The sequence below is a fragment of the Euprymna scolopes genome, chromosome 3 (assembly GCF_053919585.1).
Source record: "Euprymna scolopes isolate OS-2025 chromosome 3, ASM5391958v1, whole genome shotgun sequence".
NCBI lineage: Eukaryota > Metazoa > Mollusca > Cephalopoda > Sepiida > Sepiolidae > Euprymna > Euprymna scolopes.
In genome coordinates this window covers 53532461-53558607 of record NC_136484.1, presented here as the reverse complement: position 1 = coordinate 53558607, position 26147 = coordinate 53532461, and the positions used below count along the sequence as shown (strand labels likewise).

The window sequence follows — 26147 nt, the reverse complement described above, 5'->3', positions numbered from 1 at the left end:
GTTTTCTACAGGGAGGGTCGTTTTTTTTTTTTGTTTTTTTTTTTTTGTTTTTTTTTTTTGCGTCGCCATTTCATCGTATCGGTTTGAATCATTTAACTAATTTCCACGTTCCAAACATTCGGTCGCGCCATGGAGTAGGGGTAAGACGTCAGATTTTCTTTCACTTTCTTTGACGCCTTCGCGTCACAGGTTCCAGCCTGCCTACTACATTTTTTTTTTTTTTTTGCTTGCTCAACACACACCTTAAAACACCTGGGAAACGCCGAACACCCAGGTTTGTATTAGAAAAGGGTATTTTCTATTTTGTGTAATTAAAAAAGAAATAGATGGTTTTCTTTTATTAGTTAAGGCCGCAATGTGTGGCCCATTATGTGAAATAGTTTCCGCTCTTCTTATAGTTATTTATATTCAACCTATTTGGCACTCGGAAAACGCTGGGTAAATCTGCTAGTGTAATATAGTGAAATTGATATAATTAATAAACATTCGTATATGTATTTGGCATATGACATGCACGAACGTTCCTTTTTAATGGACTATTATGTCCTCAAGCAGAAGTCTGCCAGCTGTGTAAACCTCGTTATTAAGAAAATTCCATCATGAATAACTGATTGGTTTTTCCATTTTCGTTCACAAACCATTCATCAGTATAATCAGTTAGCAGCTACAAGGGTCACAGCTTTTTCTTTCAGAATTTCAAGTCTATATATCTATAAAAGTGAATCTGTCTGTGTACATTTACCTACGCAATAACTCTGAATTTTTAGTCTACAGACTCGAAATTTGATATACAGGGTACTGAGATTTGGGAAAATCTGATTGGTTTTCGGACAGAAATTTGGCTGGTAAGGGGTCAAAGTTCAACGATTTGACCTTTAAGAACTCTACCAAACTCCTCAGACAATTTTGGGTCTAAACACTTGAAATTTTAGATATAGGTTCCTTGGGCATGGATCTAACTTAATAACTTGATTTGAGCTCAAAACAAATGTTATGGGGTCATAATAGGTGTCAAAGTTTTTTAAAAATTCCGAGAGGTCAAAGTTAAAAAGATTTTACTTTTGCGGTGTCTAGCAAACTACTCACCGAATTTTGGGTCTAATCATTAAAAATTTACACATAACGGGTATTCAGACAAGCGACAAGCACTTTAGTAAGTTTGGGGGCGAAAATTTGGCTGCCAAAATGTCAAAGTTTAAAGAGTTTACCTTTGCTGATTCTACGAAATTTCTCCGCCAATTTTGAGTCTAAAGACTTGAAATTTTACATGTAGGTAACTTGGACATGGGTAAAACTTTATATCTTGATTTTAGACCAAAGTAATTAATGTTAAGGGGTCGAAATTGGCGGTAAATTTATTTAAAAAAATTTACCTCCGCGGTCTCTACGAAATTACTTGGACTATTTGTGGTCTAAATAGTTGAAATCTTACATAAAGTGTATTCACACGTAGGGCAAGTTATGAACAGTACATAGGGCCCGAGCTAAGCCGGTCTGAATTGTTAGTAATAAATTTAACTATTCTCTTTCCCGTGAGACATTATTTCATGAAATTCCCTCGTAAAGGAAAAGGTTAACAAGTAAACATACGATTTTTATATTGACGTCGTTTAGTTTTAAATCTGCCTTTTCCGGTTGATTGCGTAATTTTGCGTCAGCAAAAGTTGATTTTTTGTTTCATAACAATCGGTTTTGAAGTCACTGAATTTGTGATGCGTACTTCTGCAGTTTACTGGCCGTGCTGAAACGTTGTTTAGAAACCCATTCTTTGTAGTGGAAAGAGGTTTAAATTATTCTATACTTTCATCTAACAGTTTAGATTCTAGCTGATGGCACACAAGTCATATTTTTAAACGTTTGTAATCACTCCTATAAATAAGGTACAATGTAATGATAAAGTATTGGATCTATAATAAATACGAAATCTGCATGGATTAAAATCATATTTAAGCGTATTTTACGACCGGGCAACGCCGGAAGTTAGGCACTAGTCTATATTGGTTACAAAATAATTTTTAAAAAAATAGCAATATCATCATAAATACAAAATCGGCATACATTAAAATATATTTAAGCGTATCCTACGACCGGTCCACACCGGGCGGCCTTCCAAAAATTCTGAAGGGTCGTTCAAAGTATTATGGATAACATTAGACTGCACTGCTGAAATACAAACCTTTCGATATACGTTTATTTCTTGAATAAAGGGATGTCGGATAGAATATAAACAAAATGGAGGAAGCGTTTCTGACTTTAAAAATCTAATGTAGCATAAAGGAAATAGAAGTTTTAAAAAAATGAAACGATAAGCGGTGAGTTAATACATATTAAGGAAATAATCCGGTGAGTTGCGTGGGAGGATTTAATTGTAGGGGAGTACATTGTTTGCTACTTTCTTCGTAGGACTGCGCATTTGAGAGAAGCATGGTCTGAATAAATGTAACTGAAAACGACAAATTATGTAATGCATAGTTTCGTGAAAAATGCTTTATGAAGTGCTGTTGGTAGCGAGTTGAAAAAGTATTCGATTATTTTCCTACTGTAACTGAAACGACGCAGAAAGGGGAAATCTAGTTTACTTTATTATAGAACTAGCGGGGTGCCCGGCGTTACCCGGTGGAGGTAAGTAAAACAAAATGGAAAATAAAGAATAAGCGAACCTTGTTTAAATATAACTTTTTAAATCGAAAAATAAAAACAACGAACGTGGTGCAAAATAGAGAATAAACGATGTTGAAACTTTAAAAAATCGAAATGATGAAAAAAAAACGAACGAAAAAAAATGGCATAAATAACGGTTTCAGTATTAAAACTTTTAAAAATCGAAAGATATCTCTGCTCGAACGTGCGATCGTAAGATAACGACTGGTCTATAACCGCGTGAGCGAAATTGGGTCGCGTTTTTTATATTTAAATTCAATAAAACTTTTTTGCGCATGCGTGTTTGGCTAAATTGTCATGAGGGAACGATTTTTTGCTGCCCCTCCTTGTAACGTGCCCAGTTAAGGGTGAAGGAATTAATGTATTTAGCCAATTTTTCGATATTTGTCGTCCGAAGAGTACAGCTTCAAAATGATAACAATCTCGTGAAAATCCGTCGCCTCTATCGAAAGTTATAGGCATACGTACGTACGAGATTTATATTATAGATTATACTTATATATAAATTTTATTTTTTGAGTTAGCTGATCCTACCGATTACGATTCAAAATAAATCATTTCAAATTCAGTATAAACTTAAATCCTATAGCATTACTAGACGAATACTTAACATAATAAAATTCTTCTTACATAAGAGAAAAATTCAGGCTTCCTTCGATGATTGTACGTCAAAACTACATGTCATAAATGCGGGTGTTCCTCGGGAATCAATCCTTTATCCCTGTTTTCTTTCCTGCCATTTCCTTATTCTCCTTGCCTGTTGATTTCCCCATCGTTCTCCCATCTTCGCTATCTCGTTTTCAAAATCTGATTTTTTAAGTACTTCAAGGAGAGAAGTTAAGTGGAATTTTTTATTAGAATAATAGTGATATAATGAAAGAAAATGAAGACGTTTCTTTGATTCAAAAATCGAAATATTGAATTTCATGTCGAATTTAGTGGCATGTCCAAAAATTACGAAAAACGATAAAATTAATGAAAATAGTTTTGTAAATAACTTTCAAGTTTATACATAAATCAATTCAGGGCAAGTAACTCGGTTCGTCTTGTTTTATTGCTTTGTTATATTCAAGTAATATTAAACTAATTGCCATATGACAATTTGGTAGATAGCATTGCTTTTTAGTTGAAATCGGTATAAAAAGTAAATACCGTTGGATTTTTTTAATCAAAATTCAATTTTTCGGCTAATTTCGCTATTGGAACGAAGAACCGAAATAAATTAAGATTTTTTGCTAAAAAAAAAAAAAAAAAAAAAAAGACACACCTTCCTGTCTAAGGCGATTGGAAAGGAAATTGAAAGAGTAATTTAAAGGGAATATATTCTCGTTTGTTTGAAATCTAATACGAAACAATGGCAAAGACTTTTTATTCTAAAGAAAAATAGTCAACTTTTTCAACTGGCTCTGGATAATGGATGCCCAATAGTTGACATAAATTTTGGATAATCAGGGAAGTAATGAAAACTTTATCTTCCATGTTTTGAAAGCGTATTTTATGCAGTTTAATGAGTATCTGAAAACTCGTGAAGAGAATAAATTTTAAAGATTCCTAATTTTCACAATTCTAAATGAAAATAAAATTTAATTTTAGATTTACTGTTACGTAGTTAAAATATTTGCTGTTAATGACAATGATCGCAATCTGAAGTCTTTGGAGTCGGATACTGTACTTTTTTAAAAGAAACTAAAACGAAAAAGTTTTATTTTAAAGAACATAATGCACGGATAAAAATAAAGAAATCTCTCGTCATAATTAAATATCGACTTATCGTATGCAATGCTATCTATGTTCTACTTCGAAAAACCGACTGACTTGTCCTTGTGTATTAGATTCTGTTTGGTAAAAAAATATATCGACAAAAAAAGGCTCTCTTCGTGATTGAACACTGTTATGGAGATACTTTGTTCACTCGATTGATTGTACAGCTGGATTAAAGAAAAAAATATACGTAGTAATATATATTAGAACTCTAGTGGCTTTTACAAACTATTAATTTTTGTTCGCAGTTTTCAAATACTTTGTTCGCATGTCATTAAACTATTCTTGAAAATTTCCTACGGAATATCATAATGCAATATTTTCCTAATAAAAGTATTTTTTCGTTTATTGTCGCCGTGGAACGTGAACGGAATGTCATTGTCGCCGTGGAACGTGAACGGAATGTCATTGTCGCCGTGGAACGTGAACGAAATTGTTTAAGCGTTGCCTTAAGGAGAAGTGCTTTCCAACACCCTGGAAAACCTCATCAGTATGCCCTGTATTTAAGAATTCAGGTGAAATGTCATCTCCTCAGTACAGACCAATAAGTCTCCTGTGTGTTATGAGTAAGTTGCTGGAATCCATATTAAATAGAGAAATAGTCAACTACCTCAGCAAAAATAACCTTAGTGACATGCAATACGGTTTCCGTTCTGCAAGATCTACCGCAGATGTGCTAACGGTTATATCTCATAGGATTAGTGAATCTCTTGACAAAGGCTTCCTTTCTAGGGCAATTGCTCTTGACATATCAAAGGCCTTCGACAGGGTATGGCATAAAGGCCTACTTCACAAGATTTCCAGCTATGGTATCACTGGTAATGTTTTCTCAATCATTAAATCATTTCTCTCCGATAGGCTCATAAGAAATCAGAGGCCCACAGTATTAATGCTGGAGTCGGGGGTTCATCCTGGGCCCAACTCTTTTCCTAATCTACATCAATGATCTCCCTAAACACATACTTAAATCATTCGTTGACATCTATGCTGATGACACGACCATCTACGGCATCACATCAAAGGCTGTAAATGACAGTTTTCTCTGATTCTCTCTCCTCTAATCTCAAGCACGTGGTTCAGTGGGGGGAAGACGTGGCTTGGTTACCTTTAATGCATCTAAAACCAAGCTCCTATCTTTACATCATCAACGCTCTGATCCTCATCTGGCATCAATTGAAATGCATGGCTCTCGTCTAGTTTTGACAAGGTTCTGGGCTTGACCTTTACTCCTGATCTGAAATGGAACACGTACATCAAGTCTGTTGCCAAGGTCGCTGGAAAGATGGCTGGATCCTTCTACCGTTCAAGAAGATGTCTCACTACTGATGCAATTCTTTATCTATATAAAAGCCAAGTACGCCCAAGAATGGAATACTGCTGCCATATCTGGGAAGGAGCTGCTAAAAACAGCCTATTCTGCCTTGACAGAGTACAAAATAGACTTCGTGGCTTAGTGGGGGAGGCCCTTTTTTCTTCCCTGCAACCTCTCTCTCATAGAAGAGACGTTGCAAGCCTATCTTTGTTCTATCGTTATTTCTACGGCAGGTGCTCGTCTGAGCTCCAATCTCTAGTCCCCGCCTCGCAAATCTTACGAAAAACACCCGTCTAGCTGAAACCACTGTCAAAAATTTTCCCCACTCTTTATCTGTGCCTAAATCAAAACGTAGATTCCATGAACAAGCTTCTTTCTTAGAACTGCACGCCTGTGGAACTCTGTTCCGTCTGCCTGCTTCCCACCTGACTACAACCTGGATGTCTTCAAGTCCAACGTAAACAAATTCCTGATGAACCACCCCCTTAAGTAGACATTTTTATTAAACCCCCACACTAACGTACTGTACATGCAATAACCCTCATCCCTGAGTGGCTTCCGGGCCTTGATAAGTGGTGATCACCTTGTTAAAAAAAAAAAAAATCTTGAAAGAAAAAGAATTCCTCCACTCACAATAACATGTATCAGCTCACATTATGTAGTGATTAACATCCTGGTTTCGAATTTCGGGATTGATGCGCTCTAGCCATACCGATGACTTGTGAAACATCTAAACAGCCGCGTGAGTGAGATGTCGAAGCGCTTCTGTCAGTCAATATCAAAAACGGCCTCCGCTCAATATTAAATTCATTGCTTTTTGCTAAGATTGCCTAGAATAGTTAGCAATAATAATTACATTTTTCATTGCTGACTATAAAGTATTTATTACCTTTCGATTAATCTTTTCCATGGAACTTGTTGCTGTATGGATATTTACTGAATAATACATGAATGGTTTCGGATGTTTTAAATAACGTAACCGAATATCCGTAGGAATAGACGTCTTGATGTTAAAATTGCTGATCTGGTCAAAGTATGTTGACCTAATCACATCAGCGGTGTCATTGTTTTTGAATATCGGGTGACCAAAAATAGTAATTGCGTCCCTCGCAGAAGATCGCACGCATAATCATGAAACGTAAGTAATATTAAAATACAATGAATGGCACGACACCGTTTATTTGTAATTATATGCAGTAGAATGTAGTGACTGGGGAAAAAGAAGAAAAGTTAATTTTAATATTGCGTTTTAGCTTTATGTAAAAAATTATATTATAATTATTCAGAAATGTCCAAATATTTACATATTTTTTTTATTTTTCTATTTTCAGTTTATATTCTTCTGCTCACCACATACCCGATCCATTTATCAAGTATTGATCTTAATATTCATTCTACTTCTATGGTAAGTTTCATTTCAATGCTGTTATGATCACATAATACTGTTTATTTTTATTTATTATATATATATATATATATATATATATATATCCAAAACCTCTGGCCTTGACGGAGAGAGTAAAATTTGCTGCTATAGTTTCAAATGATCTGAAATAACAGCAAGAGGAGACTTGATTCCAAACATTTCTCAAATATTTTATATCCCCTCTTTGGTTATCATGAATAAATTTCAGTATATAAGGATTATTTGATACTGGAGATATTCATAATCGTACTCTATTTCCAAAAGAGGGGAGATATGAGAAATATTTGGAATCAAGTCTCCCCTTGCTGTTATTTCAGATCATTTGAAACCACAGCAGCAAGTTTTAGTTTCCCCTTCATCAAGGTTTGTAATTTATATGCAAAACTAGAAAAAAACAAATATGATTGAAACATTTTAAGGCTGTAAATAAAAAAAAAGTGCCAAAAATAGGCTCTGGATGATGAATTATCCCTTAATGTCACATAGCCCACTACATAATTAAGGTCATTACCTTTCCAACGATTCTCCATTTGTTAAATTCTAATCCATAGTCGCTAAGATTTAGAACTTATAAAATTGTTTAAAACGGTGATGTATATTGGTAGCCAAATTGAATATTGTAATGCTTATTTATATCTTTGGTTCTATAGGACGAAAATACGTGAAAATTTACAAGCTTTTTAAAGATTATATTCTATGGATAGAAATTTTATGACAACTAATAAAAGAACCTATGTTTTCAAACCAATAAAACATACCCAAATTTTCCTACCTTTTTTATATATATTATCCTGCAAACAAACTTATTTTGCTGCTTCGGTTGTCTCTCTTGTGGCCTTGCCAGGCCACTATAATATTATTATAATAAATACAAGAAAATAACATGAATTAAAAGGTCTTGAAATATCTAATTATGTATAGTTTTATAAATTTTAAATAGTTAATACACAAGCCGGTAGAAAATATCCGATAGACAATTAAATATGTATATTTAGAAACTTGTTTAGGCCATTTTCTTTGGATTTATACACTTATCAAATATAGGAAAGGGTATTTCACTCTTAAAATTGTTTCTTCAGTGCCAAGCTTACTGAATCAAGCGGACAGTAACATTTACTTTTACATATCACTTGACTGGTAATCGAGGAGAATACCAATTACATGATATGTGAAATTAAATCCCAGAATAGTTTTGCATTGTGTTTCTCTCCTTAGCAGAATCAAGATATATTAAACTGTATATCTATAATCCTTACTCTAATTTTGATCAAGATCCATTGTAATTCGCGGATCACCTTTTGTGATCAAGTTACGATGAAACAACACAACGTAAGATGTAAATCGGTTAAGCTTTGCGTGTGTGATACTGTCACGTGGCGTAGGAAAAGGAACCCCTCAAACTTTGTCCGTCGCCAGTATTCTGGTCGCATCACTTTCCAGCGATATTCTTCTCGGCCTGATCTATTGTCGTGTCTCTCTCCCTCCATCTCTCTATCTCTCCCTCCATCTCTCTATCTCTCCCTCCATCTCTCTATCTCTCCCTCCATCTCTCTATCTCTCCCTCCATCTCTCTATCTCTCCCTCCATCTCTCTATCTCTCCCTCCATCTCTCTATCTCTCCGTCCATCTCTCTATCTCTCCGTCCATCTCTCTATCTCTCCGTCCATCTCTCTATCCCTCCCTCCATCTCTCTATCCCTCCCTCCATCTCTCTATCCCTCCCTCCCTCTCTCTATCCCTCCCTCCCTCTCTCTATCCCTCCCTCCCTCCATCTCTCTATCCCTCCCTCCCTCCATCTCTCTATCCCTCCCTCCCTCCATCTCTCTATCCCTCCCTCCATCTCCGTCTGTGTGTGTGTGTGTGTGTGTGTCTCTCTCTCTCTCTCTCTCTCTATCTCCGTCTGTGTGTGTGTCTCTCTCTCTCTCTCTCTCTCTCTATCTCCGTGTGTGTGTGTGTGTGTGTGTCTCTCTCTATCTCCGTGTGTGTGTCTCTCTCTCTCTCTCCGTGTGTGTGTGTGTGTGTGTGTGTCTCTCTCTCTATCTCGCTTCCCCCCCCCCATAAATTGTCGCAAAATTCACTTCAACTCTTAAAACTAAACTAGCTCTGGATATATTTACCTCTATCGTCCAAGCTTTTGTCCTCGTTACTACCGCACCTTGATTAACAATATTTCAACTGTATTTGCGTGCCTTCGTGAACAACTTTTCCGGGTTTTTTTCCACACACTCCATTTCCTATACTTTTCTTCCGTTAAACTTTTTTTTCTTTTAATTCCTAATAGTATCACACCATTTAGATGATTTTGATTCAAGAAAACGTCCCAAATTAAAACTTTTAAGAATTAGTTTTAAATAGAATCTTGCTTAATTATCGTCTAATGACTAGGTATTAAATACAGAGTAAATTTGATGTTTTAATTTTCATAGTATACTCCCTCCCCTTCAAAAACTATCAAATACTTCAAATCTACCGAAATTTAAACAATTTCTGATATATCTATTAAAATTCCATAAAAATCTGAATTTTCACAAAGTGCTTCCATCCCCCCTCCCCCAAACTAAATTACACTACTCCGCATTTGGATTATAAATATGAATACTTTAAGATTTCGTAACAAATGTATTATGTTGTCGAATACTATATATGACGTGTGCTCCCGATTGTTATCCACGCTGATGAATTAGATAATCATGAAACTGCAGTAAAGTTTTCAGATAAGTCGGATTTATTTTTGTACATATAAAGCATTCGATATCTTTTCTAGAAAGCTTTATAGCTAAAGATCTACCGGTTAATTTGTGAATTGTTCGAACACTTTATACGAGTCCATTTGGATATGCATGTCTACAATTTACCAGAGCATATCTATCAAAGTAATAGTTTTTTTGTTTTGTTTTTTTATATTTATTTATTTTTTATTTTATTTATTTTTATTTTTTTTATTTTTTTTAATCAGATCGAATGTGTCCGGGTACAATTCTTTTATCATTTCTGAACTTAACCTAATTTATTCTAAACATGTTCTGCACAGTGCGGTTATAATCACATTGAAGCACAGATTCCTGTTAGATCACCAAAGTTAAGTAGTCAGTACTTAGACGGGTGAACATCTGAAGAATACCACATGCTGTACGTGAAATTCGGCCGTAATATCCTTGAAAACGGTCTTCTACAAATCCGCATTTCCAAAAAAAAATCCTATCCTATGTTGTAACCTGCGCTGATCAGACACTGACTGGCAACAGATCGCGCACGTGTGTTCAATCATCTTGGGTAACGGGCGTACATGCAGAGACGTGTAGAGAAGGGAGTACAGAATGGTGACCCCGATTGTCCAAATTGATTGGGGACTGAGACATTCATATTCAAAATCCCGTTCTCGTATTTCTTCAGTGTTGAGCCTAAAATCTTTTGAGTATACAATCAGTTGGTCTGACAGCAGCAGACCCCCTGTACATCGCTGTACAGGAATATAAAATTATTGATCAGTTGCGTAGTCGAAAACAGATTTGTATTTTTTGTAGAATGGTTACTGTAAATTGAAGCATACTTTTTTATCGATTTTACAGAATTACAAGGCTTACACATGCCTAAAAGCCGCATTGTTTTTTTTTTGTTTTGTTTTTTTTTGGGGGGGTATGTTCACCCCCCCCCCCCCCAAAAAAAAAAAAACATTGCCACTTGGACGTAAGGGGCTACTAAGGGAAATCATTGCGTATTGATATTCATATTAAAAAACCCCTTTTTTCTATTTAAAAAAATATACAACTTTGTTATATATGGCTTGTGGAATTGCATTCATCTGCAAAATATCTAGCTATTTTGCACATTCTTTTAAACATTCCCTATTAAGTCTTGTTTGTTTTTTGTTTGTTTTTTGTTTGTTTTTTGTTTGTTTTTTTGTTTGTTTGTTTTTTTGTTTGTTTTTTTGTTTTTTTGTTTTTTGATTGTGTGTTTGTTTTTTGATTGTGTGTTTGTTTTTTGATTGTGTGTTTGTTTTTTGATTGTGTTTGTTTTTTGTTTGTGTTTGTTTGTTTGTTTTTTGTTTGTTTTTTGTTTGTTTTTGTTTGTTTTTGTTTGTTTTTGTTTGTTTGTTTTTGTTTGTTTTGTTTTTGTTTTGTTTTTGTTGTTTTTTTGTTTTTGGTTTTGATTTTTGTTTTTCTTTGTTTTTCGGTTTTCTTGGAATGATCATTAGTTAACTATTCCTATTCATGCAGATATTCTACATGATTAATATTTGCGTAAAAAGGTCATAGTAAACACAAACCACTCTCTCTCTCTCTCTCTCTATCTATATATATATATATATATATATATATATATATATATATATATATATATATGCTTTTATATATTTGTTTAAAAATTTTGCCTACCAAACTCCTGTCAGTTTTTGGTCTATAGACATGAAACTTAATATGGCCATGCGAAACTTTATATTTGGGTTTTAGCCGGGGAAAATCAGTGCAAAAGTGAAAATTAAAAAAAATGGAATTTGCCAGGTGCAAGTTGAACGACGGCATTACAAATATGCATGCCTAACATAACTATTGGCTCATGTTTTAATTTTTAGCCTTGCAGCAAACGTCTTCATAGTCCAGGCATTAACGTCAAAAGGAAAAAAGTAAATCGTAAGCAAAGTTTCTCGGTAGTGAAGCACGAGTCTTAAATTTTTAAATCATTACTATATATTGGATCCAATATAATAATGATAATAATAATGAAACTTGCATTAATCAAGATTTAAGCGTATTTTACGACCGGGCAATGTCGGACTGTCTGTTAGTCATTTAATATTTTGATCCGAATATTATCTTTCATTTAATGGTTAACGGATTGCTTGAAATTTTAGTAAGAGTTGATCAAATGTTTCATTTTTAACAGGGAAAGATGTAGACATGATAATACGAAATGTTTAAGAAAACACATTTTTAATACAGTTTATCAAAATCGTAAAATACACCTTGTATCCGTTTAGAGATCAGTCATCTGTGTTAAATTGGTTTCATTGCAGGATTCAGTTTTAAATCATCAAAACCCGCCACGCCACCAACTCGAGTATTTCTCAGAAAAAATGCCTGCTTATCGAATACTGCGCGTGTTTCATTTTTGTAAAGGCATCTAACAATAGCCTCCTGCTTTTAGACAAGGTGCAGAAAGTTTCAAACATAATAGGCTCCGCAATGTCAGCCAACCTCTGTCGCATCCTAATTCTTGATTTACAAGTACTTTAATGGAATGTGCTCTGAACCCTCGCATGTGATCCCCTCGACTAATTTAACAAACAGCAAAATCTCACCTCTTCACTGAGATCCGTTGATGCTGGAAAGCGTTTAGTATAAGTTTCTTCCCCCAGGCTGCTGGAGTTTAGAATTCCCTCCCTGCTTCCCTGGCTGTACTAATCTGACGATGTTTAAATGCAATGTTAATATCTCGCTGCTTAACTCCTTATAGTCCCCGCTTAGATATCAAATAGTATCCCTTTACCTTCCAATATCCGTTGCTTATAGGTAAAAAAAAGTATTTAACTTAAATTAAAGGTTTTTAAGACTACATAATCGGATTCAAGGGCTTAATGCCCAGTTATATTAAGTTACGTCATAAGATTTTTTTTTTTTAATATAGGAATAATTTTTCTAGCTTCTTCCTTAGTGTTATTCTTTTAAGACCGCCGCCACCGTCTATATATATAAAAGCGAAAATGTATGTATGTATGTATGTACGCTTTTCCTCGATGTCCACAAAAGGCTTCTTTCAGAGAAGCGCTCGCTCGCTTCACAACTTAAATTTTTTATATCATCTATAAATTGTAATATCTCACACTTAACCACAGTGCTCGCCTGTCTATTTAATTTTGACTTTCAAACGTTAATTATTCCAAATTTCCCGCATCGGCACGCGTTACATTCGGTTTTCGGTATAAATAAAAAGCGAAACTCGACTCTAATCACAGGCCCAGCGCCAGTGGTCTCTAGAGAGCTAAGTAACGTTTGGTCAATGTCGACTTCGTCATATCAGACGGTAGCTTTCATTTCGAAACGAGGGAGCGGGTTTTTAAAAACAAACAAACCGATTTATTGACCTCATTAAAAACTGTCCCGCACAAAATGCTAACAGCTGAATAGCTATCGCCGTTACGTCAATCAAAAACGCGCACCTGTTTTTTTTCACACTTTACTATTTTCCAACTGCGCGTCGTCAAGGCTTTTTTTTTCTTCACGGGCACCTGTTTTTTTTTCACACTTTACTATTTTCCAACTGCGCGTCGTCAAGGCTTTTTTTTCTTCACGGGCACCTGTTTTTTGTTTTGTTTTTTTTTTTTTCACACACACCTACAAACACCCGGGCAACGCCGGGTACCCCTCGCTAGTCTATAAATATAAAAGCGAAAATGCTTGTGTGTGCGTTTTCGTGTATGTCCAAGAAAGGCTATTTTCCGAGAGCCGATCGGTCGCCTCACAACTTTTTAAAACTTTTTATATCGCGCCTGAATGATAATATCTACGAGTTAACAACTGGGGTCGCCTGTCTATTTAATTTGCCAGACTTTGAAGAGATAAATATTCAACAATTTTCGATCGCCACATGTGCATTAAGCTTTTTCATATAAAAAAAGAAGCGAACAGTCTCGCGGTAAATAAAACACTGTCCCACACTCAAAGTTGACGTCATTAAGTCGTCAAAAACGGTCACCTGCCATATCGCACGTTTTTTTTTGTTTTTTTGTTTTTTCATACTTTATTATTTTCCAACTGCGCGTCAAGGCTTCGATTTTTTTTTGTTTTTGTTTTTTTTTTTGTTGTTTTGTTTAAACAAACACTCGACCAACGATTTACCCAAACAAACACACACCTACAAACACCCGGGCAACGCCGGGTACCCCCCGCTAGTCTATAAATATAAAAGCGAAAATGTATGTATGTTCGCTTTTTGTGTATGTCCAAGAAAGGATTTTTTTTTTTTTTTTTTCGGTGACTTCTCGAGGCCGTCGCTCATTTTTAAAACTTTTTATATCACGTCGAAATCATAATATCTACGAGTTACGAACTAATTTGCCCGACTTTCGAAAGCTAAATATTCAACATTTTTCGATCGGAGCGTGTAGATTCGCCTTTTTCGTATAATAAAAGCAAAACTAATACGAAGGTTGTTACATCGTTCCAGCGCGATTCGCTGGGAACATCCAAAAGCAATCAGCTTTGATCAATGCGGTTTATCCTTATATCAGACAATTGCTATTCTATTTGGACAATCCCCTTTCAATGGGGAGCTGGTCCACCACCCCCTCCCATCATCTTGGGGAAGCCCAAATTGCCCCGCACTAAATGAAAAAACGATCCCCCAGTGAAACAAAATAAACAAACGCCAAAAAACTGCCCCGCATCGTAACGCTCCCGCGATGACCTTATTAAGTGGCGACCTGTCAATCAAACCTCGACTTTATTCACTTTAATCGCTCTTACATTAACATTGTCGCCGTAGCGCAGGTGTTCAGGCTCGGTCTATAGGCCTCAAGGATCCGGGTTCGAGCCCAAATGCCATCACCCCTTTTTTTTATTTTAAATCGCTATCGTTAAGTTTTATTTTTGTTCTGATTTACCCACACACACCAAACACACACACACCTACAAATATCCGGGCAACGCCAGGTACCCCCCGCTAGTATCGTATGAATCCGAAGATTCTATTGTTAGCTTTGGTCCCCTCGATATTTTTCTAGCCAGAAATCTTTCTAGAAAGACAGGATTATGTGATGGACCGCGTGAAGGTTGCCAACATCCTAAATGAAAGTGATTTTTGTGGAACTGAGTTCGAACTTGGGATACCCAGGTTGTTAGTTCATGCTTTTAACTACTAGATGACCGTAACCTCTTCACCCTCTTTTAAGAGCCACAACTAGAGCAGTTGAAAAATAAATTTAATTTTATCGAAATGAAAAAAATATATATATGCTTTTACATGATTAAATATTTTGTTTTACTGTTTTTCTTTCGTATGTTAATAGAAAAGAATGCTGAAAAAAAAATAAATTCATGTTTATTTTTTTTTTTTTTTTTTTTTTTTTTTTTTTTTTTTTTTTTTGCAATGGCGAACTTTTTACGAAAGCATTCGAACATCTATTTTAGGAAATTTGAGTCATTTTCAATTTTCAAATTGAATAAGAATTACTCGCAAACTTTTAACCTGATCGATCATTATTTTAACTTCAGTAAAACTTGTTTCCACAAAGGGATCACCACATATCAAGGCCCAGAGAGCACTCGAGTGTAAGGGTTAGTATGTGTACGGTAGTCAATGGGGCATTAGTTTAGTAGTCGGCTGTGGTGAAAATTTAGTATATTATTTACGAGGACGGTTTAATAAGAACTTGTTTATGTTGGACTTGAAGATTGCAATCTTATAGTCAGCTGGAAAGCAGACTAGCGGAATAGTTCCATATGTGGGAAGTTCTAGGAAAGAAGCTTTGTTCATGGAATCTAGATTTAAGTTTAGGCACCGATAGTGAGGGAAGTTATTGACAATGATTTCGGCTCAACGAGTGTTTTTTAATACTAAGTTCAATAATGGATACAACACTGAAGAAATAACTGATTGACGGGAAATGCTAGTCTATTTTAATAAAACTAATTTATATTCAGTTATGTTAACCTCAGCGAGAATAATTGAGATTAGTTATAAACTGTAACCAATTTATAAAAATTTTCCAAAAAAAAAAAAACATCCTTTGTATATTCTGTTACAAAACAATTCATAAATGCGTTGAGTTTCTATACGCAAAATGTTTATAATGTATATTACCATAGTGTTGAGCCATTCTTGTATTTGAAAAATAGTACAAAAATGGATGGCAAAAAAAAATTATTCAATTGCGAATATTATAGTTGTCCCAAGCAAAGATTTACCAGTATTAATCCAATCAGAAAAGCTTTCGGTCGTAACGAATTTCATTTATCCAGTCAGTGGTCTTCATCTCGTGTAAATACAAAAAAAAAAGCTATAACTAAAAAATTCAGATTCAGTATATTTTATACAACTATCCTTGTACTTGAATGGTTTATTCTTATCCCTGTCTATAAATATAATCGTCCAAATCTTTATTACGCACAGTATATTATGCTGGTGGTCTGCTCGCCGATTCAGTTGGCTGGAGACTTGGCTAGAAAATACCTGTCGAGGATCCGTTCTCGACAATTAGCCTGATAGATACTGGGCCATTTACGTGGCCCATTCTGTCGGACTGAGGTATACCACCCGGGTTATAGCTATTAGATCCGCCCTCTTAGGCATTGCCACCCGGCTTCCGGGCGAAGTAAAACCATTGCTTACTGCCTAAGACGCCCCTACCGGAGGATGCTGAAGGGGTTGTCCTAGCAATTTTTGCTAGGTCAGTGCTCCTCCTTTAGGGTAACTCACTTGACTCTTCCGATCTTATGTCACCTGCTTCTTGAAGGGAAGCAAGTAAATAACTACCCAGCTTATTATGCCAAAAATATTGCCTCAATTGAAATAGGTATTAACGAATGGCAACAGTTTAACACATGTCTGGTTGAAAAAAAAGTTTTTTAGCAGGGTAATATGCAATTCGAAAGGAAAGCAATGTTTCAGAAATCCCATCTGTTAGGGTTTAATGTACTAATCTTTTGAATAAGGATCTAACCTGAATCAAAATGTAAAATTCGTTACTAAAATATTTGAATTCTTTATTATGGTCGTTATGGTTGGTTGTCCCATTTGTATCGAATTTTGTGGGAATCGCTCGCGACTAGGCACGAAGCCACTTGATGTAAGAGACCAAATTGCGTAGAAGGAAAACATCAGGAACAGCTCCACAGCTTTGTAGTTCCTGGAGAGAAGCTACTGGAATGAGCTGTATTACAATGAAGTATCAAAACAGCGAATTGATAGACCAAACAGTCGAACGAGTTGAAACAAAGGAAGCGGGGAATAGATAAAACAATTCTGGAGAACCTATGCGATAATAGTAGTATTTATAAAAATAGACTGGTAGCAGTATCAAGTCTTTGACAGGTTGTTGCGAAGAAGGATGGGACGAATTAAATTACAGATGTTTCTGAATGTTAAAAATCTCTAGGTTGGCAGTATTTTTGCGCGAACAGTTGGCAGAGTTGGTGGAAATTTTCTGTTTCTATGTCTATCCTTGTAGCCATGTCACTAGTAAGGGTGCTGGAGGTAAACGTTTTGTCTGGGCTGACGTTATCCGCCTGATAGTCAGGGACCCGAACCTTGGATTAACCACTAAGGAGGCTGTCCTATCAGCAGGTGCAAAGTACTGGGGCTGCTGTATTGCCATTTGGTGAATGGAATCTGGACCATGCAGTAGCTTCTGGTGGGGCCTCTCGATGCCATACTAGTGGGTAATTGTTACGGCTTTACCTTATCATGTGGTACAAAAAAAAAAAAAAATTCTTCGTTTCTTTTTCTCTCTTAGTTTCCCCTCTCTGTCCTGCTCTAAGTAAATCTGTCGACCTAGTCCACAAATTCCAAAATTTCATCATGACAAGTTTCAAGAAAAAATACACGATTAAACCCGGTTCTCCAACTTCCAACGTAGACCCCTACTACCATGTCTCCTTCTCCAACATCAGGGGTCTACGTTCTAACCTTCCAGAGGTTGAAACCCAATTACAGGAGACTAAACCAGACCTTTTATTTTTAAGTGAAACTGGCATTGGACAGGCTATTTCCCTAGATGAGTTTGCAATTACAGGATACTCTAACTTAACTTCTAAATCTGACCCCCAAGATCGCCATGGGCATGGAATATGTGCCTATATTAAAGATAGCTTTCCATGTGGGAGGGACATCTCCAGGGAAGATCCTAACTTACCCTATATGTGCTTCCGGGTTGCTTTAGCTCACACTACTGCATTTATATTTACTCTCTATCGCCCCCACAACAGCGGAGTTACTATCTTTCAAAGCATATCTGAGAAAATTGACCAAGTCCTTTCTACTTATCCTTCAGCTAACATTCACGTATGTGGAGACTTCAATGTTCACAACGTCGAATGGTTGACCCACTCAAACAAGGCCGATGATGAGGGGAGGTTCTGTCATGATTTCTCCATTGCCTATGACCTCACTCAGATTGTTCAGGAACCTACCCGTGTGCCCGATAATGACGGCCAGTATGCGAGCCTACTAGACCTTTTTCTCACAACTTGCCCTGAACTATGTTCAGTTTCTGTTCTGTCGCCTCTTGGATCTTCCGACCACTCTGTTGTATCAATTAAGATAAAAATGAAATGTAATAAGTCCCCAGACGTACCACTTCATCGTACAGTATATCGATACACTAAGGCTGACTGGGATAGCTTCCGTACATTTATATCTGATCTACCTCTGCATTCCATGTTTAAAAAGGATGTGTCCTCTATAGTATTAGACCTAACTGAATGGTTAATTGTAGGTATTGACCATTTCATACCCTCTAAAAAGTTTCAGCAAAAACCTAACAGCCAGCCATGGTTCTCTCCAGAATGTGCTGCTGCCATTGCGCACAGAAATCACTTTTTCCACTGCTTCAAACGTAATAGATGTATGGAAACTAAAGCCGTTTTCAGGACTGCCAGCAACCATTGTAAGAAAGTAATAAGGAACGCAAGAGAGTTGTATGCTCAATCTGTTAAGTCCAAAGTAGCTGAGCAGCGGCTTGGTTCCCACCAGTTTTGGCAAATAGCAAACAGAATCCTGAACAGAAGCGTGTGCTCCATCCCAACTATTATCAATGGACCTGAGGTAATCTCGTCAGCATCAGACAAAGCCAAACTCTTTGTCAAGAACTTTGCAGCTAATTCTACCCTTTGCGACCAAGACCGCCAACCCCCAATATTTCCTCCTGTATCAGAAAACACGCTATGTGATATACGTATATCTGTACGTGATGTTGCCAAGCTAATCAAAAACCTTGATTCCAGTAAAGCAACTGGTCCTGATGGTATTCCAATTATAGTACTCAAAAAACTTCAACCTGAACTAGCGCCAATACTTACAAAACTATTTAAACGTTGTCTTAAGGAGAATAGTTTCCCATCTCCCTGGAAAATCTCATCAGTATGCCCTGTATTTAAGAATTCAGGTGATCGCTCATCCTCCTCTCAGTACAGGCCAATAAGTCTCCTGTGCGTCATGAGTAAGTTGCTAGAATCTGTGTTAAATACAGAAGTAATCAAACATCTCAACAAAAATAACCTTCTTAGTGACACTCAATATGGTTTCCGTTCTGCTAGATCTACAGCAGATGTCCTTACAGTTATATCGCATAGGATTAGCAAATCTCTCGACGGTGGCAATCTTTCTAGGGCAATTGCTCTTGACATATCTAAAGCCTTTGATAGGGTATGACATAAAGGTTTACTTCATAAGATCGCTAGCTATGGTATAGCTGGAAAAGTCTTCTCAATTATTAAATCATTTCTTTCTGATAGGTTCATAAGAGTAGTAGTTGAGGGGCAAAAATCAGAAGCTCACAGTATTAATGCCGGTGTCCCTCAGGGATCCATCCTGGGCCCAACTCTTTTCCTGATCTACATTAATGATCTTCCAAATCATATCCTTACATCATTTGTAGACATTTATGCTGACGACACTACCATTTATGGTACCACATCTAAGACAGTAAACGAGCAAGTACTCTCCAATTCTCTCTCCTCTGATCTTGAGCATGTAGTACAATGGGGAAAGGAGTGGCTGGTTACTTTTAATGCATCTAAAACCAAGCTTCTCTCTTTACATCATCAACATTTTAATCCACATTTGTCATCAATTGAAATGAATGGCTCTCGTCTTCAGGAGGCCTCAAGTTTTGACAAGCTTCTGGGCTTGACCATTACTCCTGATCTTAAATGGAACACGTATATCAAATCTGTTACCAAGGCCGCTGGAAAAATGGTGGGATCTTTCTATCGATCCAGTAGATATCTCACTGCTGATGCTATTCTCTATCTATATAAGAGCCAGGTACGTCCAAGGATGGAATACTGTTGCCACATCTGGGCAGGAGCTGCTAGAAAGGACTTGTCCTGCCTTGATAGAGTTCAAAATAGACTTCGTAGCCTCGTAGGAGATGTCCTTTTCTCCTCCTTACAACCTCTATCTCACAGAAGAGATGTTGCGAGTTTGTCTCTGATGTATCGTTATTTTCATGGAAAGTGTTCAACTGAGCTTCAATCTATGGTCCCCCCCTCGCCAAACTTTCACAAGAAACACTCGTCTAGCTGTAAACACTATCAATAATTTCCCCCACTCTTTATCTGTGCCTAAACCTAAACGTAGATTCCATGAACAAAGCTTCTTTCTTAGAACTGCACGCCTGTGGAATTGTCTTCCGTTTTCCTGCTTTCCGGCTGACTACAATATGGTTGTGTTCAAGTCTAAGGTAAATAAGTTCTTGATGAGCCGTTCCATATAAGTTATTAAATTTACCAAATTTTCATTACTAATGATTACTATATTGACCAACTTCTACTGTACACTCTTTAACCCTTATCCTTGAGTCGCCTCTGGGCCTTGATAATGTGGTGATGCCTGTGTAAAAAAAAAAAAAAATCTATCGGATGGGGCAAATTCACTAGTTCAAATGATACCAGTACTCGATACATGGCCTGATAGATTTGTAGAGACAGGAAATAGCTTCGAGCTTGAGAAAATATTTAGAGCGATAGATAACCAATTTTATTCTTGCAAAACAAACTATTTATAAATCTGTTACGTTGGTCATTTGAAAATCATTTCGATGCGGATAAAGTATTTTCTAAACGAAATCTAATAGAATTACTTTATTTTACATAAAATATAAAAAGCTTTGGGGCATCGCCTTAATAAGGTTGGATATGTATGTATCTGAACCAATTCCAAATTGTTAGACATTACTTTACTTTTTAATAGGAACAAAAACTATTTTGCAAAACAGTTTCTATATCGAAGAAAGTTATGGACATCAACATTTAAGGAGACAATTTTCAGTTTTGAGGTCGGAGTGGTATCCTGTAAATTGTCATACAATAAAGTATAAAACCACCTAAAACCCCATCGTATCTGTTACACATAAAGAAACGGATAAATCCACATACACAAATAGGTAAAACAGTTTAACTTTATTTGTATATTAAATATATTTTTCTATTCAAACCATCTCTTAACCCTTTTTTCTTAAAAATCAATATATTATTCTGGTTCATTAGTTTTTTTTTGTTTTTTTTTTGTTTTGTTTTCTTTTTTTTGTTTGTTTTTTTTGTTTTTGTTTTTTGTTTTTTTTAGTGTGAAACAATTCTGTACGCGACGTCAAATAAAATGTAGTTCTATTTAATTCCTTTTCAAAAGTACTTTATCTTGGTCGGAATTATTTTAAATCGTCTACATTGTTAAAAGAAATGGGCGTAACTCTGTACAGTTACTTCCCTCTTAATAGAAACAAAAATATTTTGCGAGACAGTCATAATTGCAAAGCGAAACAAATTTCAAATAAACTACCGGACAATGCCAAGTAAGGACAACTAGCTTTCTTTAATATTCTGTGTTCATACTCGGGAATCTGAAAATACGTACAATTTATGACCTTCTGTAAATCAATTCTGATTTTTTATAAATAACAAAATTGAGTGTAGGAAATTGTCTTAACGACTTGAAACCTATAAAATATCCATTGCCCGTTTCAGTTTTCGGAGTTAGATTCATAAGTTAAAACTTTGAAATTCTAGATGAAATGATTGGAATAAACTGTTTATTCTGTATCGCATAGCGTGATATCAATTTTTCAGTTTGTCTTTTCATTGCTAAACGGTATGAGGCTTACAGGTTACAAATAACTTTGGTCGTATGAACTAAAATATCACATGCTGTTGTCCACCTGTCTCATACGGCTTAATTTCAGAACTCTTACGTCATAAGTTTTAACATCTTATTGTTGCAATATTTTTTTATATAATGAAGAGTATGATTGATTAAAATAAAATTAAAAGATTCTACTTATAGATACTGACAATCGGAACTTACCAATCAAATGGAGCCACGTTCTGCTAGCAACCAATTAGAAACCGGAATCGCTCCATAAAAATATTGGATCTTTAAGAATTTCCGCACCTAATTGTTAGTGTCATACGAGAAAGATGTTCGCTCTTTTTCTGCAAATTTTTAAAGTTAAAGACATATAGATCAGCCATCCACCGGAAACTTTTTTCATCTCCAGGACTTATACAGATTAGCTATCCATTGGAAACCCTCCTGGAATCAAACATGGCTTTAAATTCAAAAATCATTATGGTAGTTGCCCCAAATGAAGTATGACGCCACTTAGTAGATGGAGCTAGCGAGAACAAAAAATAACGCAAAGACAGATTCCATGACTTTATTCTTGAAGAGGTTGTAGCTATGGAGAAAACAGTCAGTAGAAAGTTCCACAATCCCGCAGTTCTTGAAAGGAAACTACTGAAAGAGGAAGGTGTACTACGAGCTACCTGAATGGCGAATTGAAATTTATTAGACGAACTAGCTGGAATAAACCACAGAATTCTGAATAACATGTGTTATAGTACTTGTGAAACATGGGCCCTTACAGCAGAATTAAAGAGTAGTCAGGCCTCAGAAATGAGATGCTTCAGAAGGCTGCTTGGCATCTTACAAAGACCACATAACCAATGAGGAATTAAAAAAACAGAACACGGCAAGCCATTGGTTTTTAGAAAGATCTCGCCACAATCAGGAGGCGGAAGCTAAAATGGTTTGGTCACGTAACAAGAGAAGAGAGGCTCGTCAAAACAGTGCTCCACGAACAGTTAGAGAAAGAAAGACTGGGGAATAGAAGAGATGGGAAAACAACACCACAAAATGGACATGATTGAAACTGAGCGATGCGGTCAAATGTGCGGAGGATAGAGAAGGATGAGGAAAACTGGTTGACAGGTCATATGTAGCATCCCAACGGCAACCGCCACGAGGCAGGTGAAGATAATAGTCCTCGTAGAAAAGACTGTGACCAGCAACATCATGGCTCTGAGAGAAGATATGAAGCTACCAAAATTACTGATATGCTCCTGACTTTTTTTTTTAAGAACCCCCCCTCAAAAAAAAAAATCAGAATCACTAGCCAACAGTACTTCATACAAAGTTTAATAGATTTGAAAATACGAACAATAACCTTAGATGTGAGCGTTTAGTGTCTTACTTGGTTTAAACCACCAGATTTACGCACCACCAGTTTACCAATTGACCGCAGTGTCCCTCTTAAACGACCTGTAATTATCTTTGCGTTTCCATTGTTAATTAATTGTAAGACGAGCATTTTTTTTTCTGTTATGTCATATTATTGCACCTTGATGTATTGCGTAATATTATGGCTCGGTCGAACAAACCAGTTTGAAAACAATGCCTCACTGTTTGTAAATGTTATGGCAAGTTGTATGTAAGCACGATGTTCATGGGATATATCATATATGAAGTAGAATTAATTCTGATTATATATTGCTTTCGGACCAAAACCTGCTTATGAGATATATATATATATATATATATATAGATATATATATATATATATAGAGAGAGAGAGATATATATATATGGCTATGCGCAGATCATCATATAACGATTTACTCTGACAGACGTTAAAAATCATTTAAACAATAATTTAAATTCAATAGCGTTTCTCGCGGTTAACGGTAGTCGAATGGATTGGGTCCTTGCTAATGAAGCCGGGGATGGTTTCTATATCCGGGCTCGAATCTAACTGATGTTAATCGTGACACCCTGCACTGATGATTCCCGAAAGGATGAAACACTAGTGTTTGTAGTTATTTAATAATTATTATAGTGAATAATCATGTATAATGGCTAAGTAACAATAATTTAATGTTACTGGATTTTTAACAGCCGTTAAAATCAAAAACATATTTGAAAGAAAAAAGGTTGCCTAATATTTTATTAAGCAAGTTTTTCCTTGACATAAATATATTTTAGGGATTTTTAAATCGTTACAACCGTAAGCTCTATCAACTTTAGTCATGAGTTGTGCGACTTATTCCAAAATAGATTTTTAAAAAAAGTTATTGTAAGGTGTCATCACAACCCATGTTTATAAAATGAATATTAGTTACCTAGATCAATAGATCTCTATATAATGATTATTGTACCTATTTACTATGCCTCCCCACGGGACAGGGTTAGACACCGGGGTCGTTATAATGATTATTGTAGCAGGAAATCATTTAACTCCTACAAATATTAAATTTTAAAAAAATGTCTAAAGAAACAAATGAACTTTATTCATCGCTTCATCGATTTCCTTATAGACAAGATTTAATCACTTTTGTTTCCGACATTACTTCTGGTCTGGGTTTCCCATACACTACAGGTTCTCATACTCCTTCTACATAGTGTATCGCTCGCTCTCGCTCTCTCGCTCTCTCGCTCTCTCTCGTGCTCTCTTGCTCTCTTTCGTGCTCTCTTGCTCTCTCTCTTGCTCTCTCTCGTGCTCTCTCGTGTTCTCTTGCTCTCTCTCGTGCTCTCTTGCTCTCTCTCTCGCTCTCGTGCTCTCTTGCGCTCTCTCTCTCGCTCTCGTGCTCTCTTGCGCTCTCTCTCTCGCTCTCGTGCTCTCTTGCGCTCTCTCTCGCTCTTGCGCTCTCTCTCGCTCTCTCTCGCTCTCTCTCGCTCTCTTGCTCTCTCTCTCGCTCTCTTTCTCTCTCTCTCGCTCTCTTGCTCTCTCTCTCGCTCTCTTGCTCTCTTGCTCTCTCTCTCGCTCTCTCGCTCTCTTGCTCTCTTGCTCTCTTGCTCTCTCGCTCTCTCGCTCTCTTGCTCTCTCGCTCTCTTGCTCTCTCGCTCTCTTGCTCTCTCGCTCTCTTGCTCTCTTGCTCTCTTGCTCTCTTGCTCTCTTGCTCTCTTGCTCTCTCGCTCTCTCGCTCTCTTGCTCTCTCGCTCTCTCGCTCTCTCGCTCTCTCGCTCTCTCGCTCTCTCGCTCTCTCGCTCTCTCGCTCTCTCGCTCTCTCGCTCTCTTGCTCTCTCTCTCTCGCTCTCTTGCTCTCTCTCTCTCGCTCTCTTGCTCTCTCTCTCTCGCTCTCTTGCTCTCTCTCTCTCGCTCTCTTGCTCTCTCTCTCTCGCTCTCTTGCTCTCTCTCTCTCGCTCTCTTGCTCTCTCTCTCTCGCTCTCTTGCTCTCTCTCTCTCGCTCTCTTGCTCTCTCTCTCTCGCTCTCTTGCTCTCTCTCTCTCGCTCTCTTGCTCTCTCTCTCTCGCTCTCTTGCTCTCTCTCTCTCGCTCTCTTGCTCTCTCTCTCTCGCTCTCTTGCTCTCTCTCTCTCGCTCTCTTGCTCTCTCTCTCTCGCTCTCTTGCTCTCTCTCTCTCGCTCTCTTGCTCTCTCTCTCTCGCTCTCTTGCTCTCTCTCTCGCTCTCTTGCTCTCTCTCTCTCGCTCTCTTGCTCTCTCTCTCTCTCGCTCTCTCGCTCTCTTGCTCTCTCTCTCTCGCTCTCTCGCTCTCTCGCTCTCTCGCTCTCTCTCTCTCGCTCTCTCGCTCTCTCGCTCTCTCGCTCTCTCGCTCTCTCGCTCTCTCGCTCTCTCGCTCTCTCTCTCTCTCGCTCTCTCTCGCTCTCTCTCTCTCTCGCTCTCTCTCGCTCTCTCTCGCTCTCTCTCTCTCTCGCTCTCTCTCGCTCTCTCTCGCTCTCTCTCGCTCTCTATCTCTCTCTCTCGCTCTCTATCTCTCTCTCTCGCTCTCTATCTCTCTCGCGCTCTCTCTCGCTCTCTCTCGCTCTCGCTCTCTCGCTCTGTGTATCTACCCACCCCTCTCTCTCAGTTGATACAATCCTCCATAAATTAGTCATTATTTTTCACCGACTATGATGAACACGACTTTCTTCCCCTTTTTTCTGATGCTTGCTTCATTTAATAAAGAACCCGTTTAAAACATTTCCAATTATGTCATATCAATGGCGTATTTAAATAAGTGAAAAGCAAATTGAGTTTCTTAGTTACGCCCATTCTCATTTATT

The 26147-nt window shown here is 37.0% G+C and overlaps 1 protein-coding gene across 11 annotated transcripts in view; it reads left to right on the top strand.

The window, feature by feature from the left end:
• LOC145255396 (beta-1,3-galactosyltransferase 1-like) overlaps nt 1–26147 on the top strand; it is a 468791-nt gene that overhangs the window by 359637 nt on the left and 83007 nt on the right. For all 11 annotated transcript variants that reach the window (XM_080113950.1, XM_080113949.1, XM_080113951.1 and 8 more), the window contains one exon: nt 7066–7139. The gene's annotated coding sequence lies outside the window, so the exon portion shown is untranslated. The remainder of the gene's footprint in view (nt 1–7065; nt 7140–26147) is intronic.